Source organism: Phyllobates terribilis, unplaced genomic scaffold, assembly GCF_046119375.1.
Source record: "Phyllobates terribilis strain yellow unplaced genomic scaffold, ASM4611937v1 Scaffold_629__1_contigs__length_933511, whole genome shotgun sequence".
NCBI lineage: Eukaryota > Metazoa > Chordata > Amphibia > Anura > Dendrobatidae > Phyllobates > Phyllobates terribilis.
The window spans coordinates 289,130-296,752 of record NW_027363389.1 but is presented as its reverse complement, the minus strand read 5'-3'; the positions used below and the strand labels follow the sequence as shown (position 1 = coordinate 296,752).

At 38.5% G+C, this 7,623-nt stretch overlaps 2 non-coding genes across 2 annotated transcripts; both read left to right on the top strand.

The window, feature by feature from the left end:
• The first annotated feature begins 792 nt into the window (after nucleotides 1–792).
• Nucleotides 793–982, top strand: LOC141234108 (U2 spliceosomal RNA). The gene has a single exon (XR_012300115.1). It is a non-coding gene; the product is annotated as a U2 spliceosomal RNA (small nuclear RNA).
• A 6,454-nt stretch (nucleotides 983–7,436) lies between these two features.
• LOC141234110 (U2 spliceosomal RNA) lies at nucleotides 7,437–7,623 on the top strand. The gene has a single exon (XR_012300117.1). It is a non-coding gene; the product is annotated as a U2 spliceosomal RNA (small nuclear RNA).

The following is a 7,623-nucleotide window of genomic DNA, read 5'->3' as shown; positions in this document are numbered from 1 at the left end:
AAAGTTTGATTTGCTGTCTGTAGGTATGAATGAGTTCAGGAATAAGAAAAAAGTGATCACGAAGGTGCGAGATAGAGAGATTGTTTGCAACATTGTTGGGTTGAGAGGTGAGGATGTATCTGATATGTGGAAGAAATTAGGAACACAAGGTATGTCAAATAGACAGAAAGACATTGCATGGATGGTGTTGCATGACATTTTGCCTGTGAGGGAGGTACAAAAGAGGCGTGATTTGATCAGGACAGAAGTGTGTCCGAGAGATGGATGTGGTGCAAAAGAGTATATTAGACACTTGGTATGGGATTGTGATTTTGCATATGATGTGTGGAAAGGTATGGGAAGTCTATGTAATGAACTGGCAGGAGTGACATATGTAAATTGGAAGGTTGCAATGTTCGGTATGGGTGCTTGTAGCAGGTTCAAAGACAGAGTTCTGTGGCTTTTGACAGTGTGTGTGATAGAAAGTTTATGGGATGCAAGAAACTTGTTAGTGTTTAAAAGGAAAACAATGTCGGTAAATGAGTGTTTAAAGTTGATTCTGTCACGGATGTATGTGATCTATCTATGGGATAAAAAGTGTAGAAATATTATTGATGCAGAAGGAATATGGAAGTTCAAGAAATGGAGATTCCTTGTAAAGTACAAATAGAATAAGTAATTTTGATGTAGTCCCTTTTTGGTTCAATTCAAAATCCTTTAAAAATTTTAATAAAAAAATAAAAAAATCCATGATATGATGAGAGGTTGCCTATCATACAAGCTTGCATGAGCTAATTTGATAAAGCACAGCCAATCTGACATGGAAAAAAAAAAAAAAAAAAAAAAAAAATCTGTTCTTATCAGTTTAATATCTGATACGTCCCCTATCTGGGGACCATATATTAAATGGATTTTTAGAACAGGGAGATGGAAAAAGAGCTTGCTCTGTCCACTCCACGCATTGACCTGGTATTGCAGTATCTCCAGGACCGGTGCACCCCTTCTTTAATGCAGTTTCTAAAATCAGAAAGAATTGAATTCAATGTTTTTTGTTCATTTTGCTTGTTTGTCGGATTTTGGGATGGACTCTTTGGCTTTGCTTTTCTTCTCCTCATTGGATTTTTCATGTTCAAAGTTGCAGAAGCCAGATTACAAGCTCATTTTGGTTCAACTTCAGCAACTGTGCATTGCATTGCCATGTAATGTGATGCAATGCTATCTTTCTAGCTCTCCCTTTTTACTTCCTTTTGGATAAACAGACATATTAGGCAAGCATTTTGGAGCTTTCACCTAAATAACTACAGGTGGTGAGATAAGCTGCACAATATAATTGACCTTTCAGTATATTGTTGCACACACACCATCTATTTAGCAAATGCCCTTGTTATCAACAGCAGCCTTTTAAACTCACCTGAGCTAACAGGTATGTGCGCTGGTTACTCTGCTGCACTTAAAATTTCTTTTTTGGTTTGCTACAATGCCTTTTCTGAAACGTTGTCTCCCTCTGCTGGAACACTGACTTCTTTCATTTAATGCCTGCAGACTATAAAAGAGAACCCAACCCAAAAAGTTTGGTTGATTAGTCTGTGGCATTCTGTTAAACTGTTGCTTATGGCGGTCTCTGTGAGCTTCTCAGCGACATTCAGCCAGCCAGGTATCCTGCCTGCAGTAGATGGAATGTGGCAATGGAACGCTGGCTGCGCGTGTCATAATAGGCTCTGAGCCTTTATATACCTGTGCACAGCAGCAGCCACCTTCAGTCTGCTGCTGGACAGCCAGCAGCAGCAGCAGCAGGAGAGGTATGTAATCAGGAGCCCTCCTGCTAAGGGTAGACAGCTGCTCGTTCCACCCCACCCCCCGCCTTAATTGGTTCTCCTCCCTTCCAACGGTGTTGAGGCGGGTGGGAACAGCAGGGGGTGAAGGTGCTGTGTTTAAAGAGGTGGAGTTATGCAGATCTAAAACGCGTGGATTGCAGCAGCAGCAAGCCGAAAAGTGCAGGCATGTAAGGGATCTAGAGGTTGACAACATGTCTTCTTAACGGGAGTCCAGGAGCTCATCTCCACAAATGGACTTTTCAGGATCCTTGGGTGGCTCCGTAGTTTGAAACCAATTCTGGTTATCGCTTCTCGGCCTTTTGGCTGCGGTCAAGTGTCTTGTACAGGCGACTGTGGTCCAGAAGGTACTCGGGTACCCCTCTCCTCGGCCTTGCAGGGTGACCCACTTCGGTGGGCTCCCCTGCCTGCTGCTATTGGGAGAGGGCTTAGTCCCAGGGTAACGGGTTGCGATCCCCCCCAGCCTCTCAGGTGTTTCTGTTTACAGAACTCTGAAAGGCGCAGATTGCAAGCGGTTTGCGATTTGCTTTTTCTTGTTGCGTTACCATGGAGGTTGACCCCAACCTCGTGCCTCACTATGCGAGGCTTAAAAACACTATCCGTATTCATTTCACAGAGGGCGGAAGTGATGAAAGGAAATTGCGGTACGTAGTCCAGGACGTGCTTGAAGGGCTCTTTCATGTGCAGAAGAACGAGATTCTCTCTATCCAGGATTATCCGAGGCGTGGCGATTATGACATCACCTTCACCGGGGAAGGCATTTTTCAGGATGTCCTGGTAAGAGCCAGAAAGGCAAAAAACAATCCTATTCTAAAAGGAATACAAGTTATCGAGCACGTCCTGGATGAGGTAAAAATGGTAATCCTTAAAGTATTTTCACCTTTCGTTACTTCAGTGGAACTAACATGTTTTCTTTCAATGTACTTTAAAAGTGTAAAATGTATAGGGAAAGTACTTAATGAGTTTCACATATGGACGTCCAAGTGGAAATTTCTAGTAACATGTGAAAGAGACCCTAATTTCCCAGGCGGTGTGAAACTCCCTCCTGCACGTTTTAAAATAGGTTCCTCAAATGGAGACTTCTTTTTTTCTGGTATGCCACCCTTTTGTAGAAACTGTGGAAAATATGGCCATTTTAAGGATGACTGTGAGGCAACCTGTAGAAACTGTGCTAGTACAGAACATGACACCAAAGAATGTCCTCATGATAAAAAATGTAATTTCTGCCAAAAACCTGGTCATTTTTATTTTTCATGCCCACATAGGTTCTGGGAGGCCGAACAGAGACGGAAGGAAAAGGCCAGGACATCCGAAAATGAACCAACAGGTCAGACCACCCCTCAGGAGGAGGAACAACAACCTGGAGCCTCAGCGAGCAAAGAGGGCGATTCGAGTGATGAGGAAAGCTCAGAGGTAATGAAGGGTAACTCCCAAGCAGTGAGGAAAAGTTGGCACCAAGACAACAGGGAGGCTAAAAGAAAGGCAGAAAAGGAACAAAAGGGCATGATCGGTAAAACCAAAAGAGACCGGCAGAAGGTTGACACCGAGCCAGAGGCAAAAACTGGGTTTCCTGGGCCTGAGTCTGAGGCTAACTGGACTACGGTGGGTCCCCATAAAAAGAAAAGAGGGAAGAAAGATGGTTCGAATGGAGCGGCTGATGGGGATCAGATGGACACATCTCCTGGTGGGGAGGTGGACGTTGGTCCCCCAAAAGTCCCGGACCCTGCTGACCCCGGTGGGGAGCCGGGCCTTGCCAGCTCCGTGAGCTCGGGTACATTGCCTTGTACCCAACCTTCCCCTGTGTGTCGGCCTCCCCTGGGTGCAGGGGAGCCACCTGGGGACCCACCTGATAAGGATCTGAATGGCCAGCCCATGGAGACCCAGGGTGCTGTTCCTCTTAGTTGTCTCCCAAGCTACTCACATGTAGCGTTGGGTCATTGTCTTGGTGAGTCAAGTTCCTCCTCCATGGAGTCCTTACTTACGATAAATTCGGACGAGGGAAGTAGCTCGAGCGTAAGTGGTCTGGCCGGTTCAGCGGATAGGAAGTAAGTTCCGTATTTCTGTTTTATGTAATTTTTTTACTTTCCTCCAATGGCAGAACTTAAGGGCATTTCCCTCAATGTGAGGGGTCTAAAATCAAAAACCAGAAGAGTAACATTATTTAATTTTTTAACTTGTCTTACGGCTTCCGTCTTCTTTTTACAGGAATGCAATATCCCGCACACAGTATCCTACAAAAAATACAAAGAGGATTGGAAATGTGGCCCATCAGTGTGGTCCGGGTCAAATGTTACCGGATCAGCAGGGATAGCTATACTTTTTAAGGGAAACGTTCAAATTGATTTTATCCAAGAGATTTTACCAGGTCGTATGTTATTAGTTAAAGCTTTTATTAATGGTGTAAAATGGCAATTTTTAAATTTTTATGGGTCCCCAGATAAAAATGAAAGAGCTGACATGTTAGAGATTTTACCATTATTTATTAATACCTCTGAACCTTTTATCTTGGCAGGTGATTTTAATTGTATTTTAAAGGGTGAAAGTCGGCGCTCTACAGCCGTAAGTAGAAACTATGATAAAACTTCCGGTATGTTAAGTAATATTTTAAGTGATTTTAGACTTGTTGATATTTATAAAGAATGCAACAAGACTAGTTCAGTAGAAGCCGGCTTTACCTGGAGCAATTTAAATTGCAGTTCAAGAATAGATTTTATATTCGGTTCAGAACAAATTTTACCTGATAAATGTGAAACCCACGATAATATCTTCTCAGATCATAAATTTTTATCTTTTAGTGTAAAAATTAATGCTAATAAAAAATGTGGGAAAAAAACTTGGAAAATGATGATTCTAAGATTTTATCGGATTTTATTGAATTTTATAAAAACTGCAGGAGGAAGAAAGATGTAAATGTCCCTATAAGTGCCTGGTGGGATAAAATGAAAAAAAAAATAAAAGATTTTTTTATTAAGAAAAGCATATATAAAGCAAAAGAAAAGCTAGAATTATATAATAATTTAAATACCCGGTTACAGACCTTATATAAACTTAGAGAAAATGGTCTAGAAGTAGAAAAAGATATTAAAATACTGAAAGAAGAAATAACAAAATCACTAGAACAAAAAGGGAAAGAGCTCATTTTCCGCTCCAGAATAAAACACGTGGAGGAAGACGAAAAATGTTCTAGATATTTTTTTAAAAAAATTAGAGAGAAAAAAACAGTAATTGAAGATATAGATGGAGAGAAAAATATGGGAAAAATTTTGGAAAAGGTACATGGTTACTATTTTAATCTTTTTAATGATAAAAGAATAGATGAAAATATAATGCAAAATTCTCTAGAAGAAATAACATCTGTTTTAGATACCGCCTCCCAAGAGTTTTTATCACAAAGCATAACAGAAGAAGAAATTTTACAAACCATAAAAAGTTTTAAAATTGGAAAAGTCCCTGGATCAGACGGTATTCCTATAGAGTTTTATGTAAAATTTTATGATATTTTAAAAGAGGATCTGTTTTATGTTTTTACTGAAGTTTTTAATGATAAGGTTTTATTAAAATCCTGGAAAAAAGGGGAGGTCTCATTATTATATAAGAAAGGTGATAAGACAGACTTAAAAAACTGGAGACCTATAACCCTACTAAACTGTGACTATAAAATAATGGCAAAAATTTGTGCAAACCGCCTTAAAAAAATTATAGGAAAAATAATCCACTCAAACCAAGTATGTGGTGTGCCTGAGCGCAGTATCTGGGACAATCTAAACCTTGTTAAAGACTGTATTGAAGACATTAAAAACAGAAAAGGGAAGATGGCAATTTTATCAATTGACTTCGAAAAAGCTTTTGATCAGATTTCTCATTTTTATCTTTTTAAGGTTTTAGAAAAAATGGGCATACCAGAAAGGTTTTTATTATCTCTTAAAGCGTTTTATAAGGACTGCACAAGTAAGATTTTAGTAAATGGTTTTAAGACACAAGATGTTTTTTTAAAATCAGGGGTAAAACAGGGGTGCCCCCTGTCCCCACTACTTTTTATTTGTGCTCTTGAGCCACTTTTATGTGCAATCCGTAGAGATAGACAAATATGTGGTATCCCTCTACCTGGAAGCAAAGGAACAGAAGCAAAAGTGGTGGGTTACATGGACGATGTGGCGGTCCTTTGCCGAGATGCACCATCACTACAAAACTCACTCAAACAGATCCAATCCTTTTGTACAGCTTCTGGTTTTAAGGTTAATTTTAATAAGAGTAGTATTTTAAATATTGGGGAGATGATTTTACACGATGTTTTTATTCCAATAACTGACTCTATTAATATTTTAGGTATTTCTTTCTGTGAATCCAATAATGGTCTAAATAACTGGGAGGCGGTAGCTCAGAAAGTGAATACGAAAATATGTATGTGGAATATGAGAAAATTAACGATGGAGGGTAAAGTATTAATTATAAAAATGGTCATTTTGCCTCTTTTATTGTATTTGAGTTTGGTTTTCCCTCCCCCTGTAAATATTTTAAAAAAGATCACTAAAGCATGTTTTACTTTTTTCTGGAGTTCTAAGATGGAGAAATTAAAAAGAGAAATTGTAACAAAACCAAAGCTCAAAGGTGGGAAAGACTTTCCAGATTTTAGTAGGTTCCTTTTAATTAAATTTTTTTGCTTCTGTTTTAATGCCCTTTTTAAAAATCACTATTGGTCCTTTTTTATGCGTTATAACACTGGTTTTTTTATGAGAAAGTTTGGGTGGTTTGAAACGGTTTTATCATCTCCATATGCTTTTAAACTGCCAACGCATTATTTAATTTTAGAAAAAATAGTGATTCATTTTAATTTAGGGGGTAAAGAAGCGTGAGATCTACAAAATAGTAAGAAATTAATTAAAAGTCTTTGTAAAAATGAAGAGTTATGTAACATTGAGCACTATGATGATGAACAAATATTGAATATATGGAAAGTCATTAATGCAAAATATCTTTTTAATATACAGAAAGATTTGGCTTGGAGCTGCGCACACCAATGTCTTCCGTGCCGGGCATTCCAACATAGAAGAGGACTCGTGAGGTCTGCCATTTGCCCAAGAAGCGGATGTCAAGAGGAGGAATCAGTGAAACATCTACTATGGACTTGTCCTTTTGCAAAAGCGTTCTGGAGAAAATTGCTCCCTCTGATGGAAAAAGTGGCAGACCTCAAAGACTTTAACTACGCCACAATACTTTATGGACTTATGGAATGCCCAACAGAAGACCAAAAAATTATGGCATGGAAGACAATAAATTGCGCCAAAATAGCTCTCTGGAAAGCCCGAAATATTTTAATTTTTAATCATGATGAATTGTCTTTAAATGATGTTTTTAGTTTTTGTTTAAGTGAAATGTATGTATATTTTTTATTAGATAAAAAAAATAATCCAAATATCTCCCTAAAATGGGATGTCAATGTATGGAACACATTTTGAATTTTTGTAACATTTTATTAATTTGAATATATGCAAATTTCTATCCTATTTGAATAATTTATGTTTTTAAGTCTCGTATGTTTCGAGACAATGTATAAAAATTTGTAATGATGTAAAATGTTGCTTTTATTTCTGTACATCTGTGTAATTTTTAAATAAAACTGGTTTTATCCCTGTGAGGGGATAGCCAAATTAAAAAAAAATCTGTTCTGATCAGTTTAATATCTGATACGTCCCCTATCTGGGGACCATATATTAAATGGATTTTTAGAACAGGGAGATGGAAAAAGAGCTTGCTCTGTCCACTCCACGCATTGACCTGGTATTGCAGTATCTCCAGGACCGGTGCACCCCTT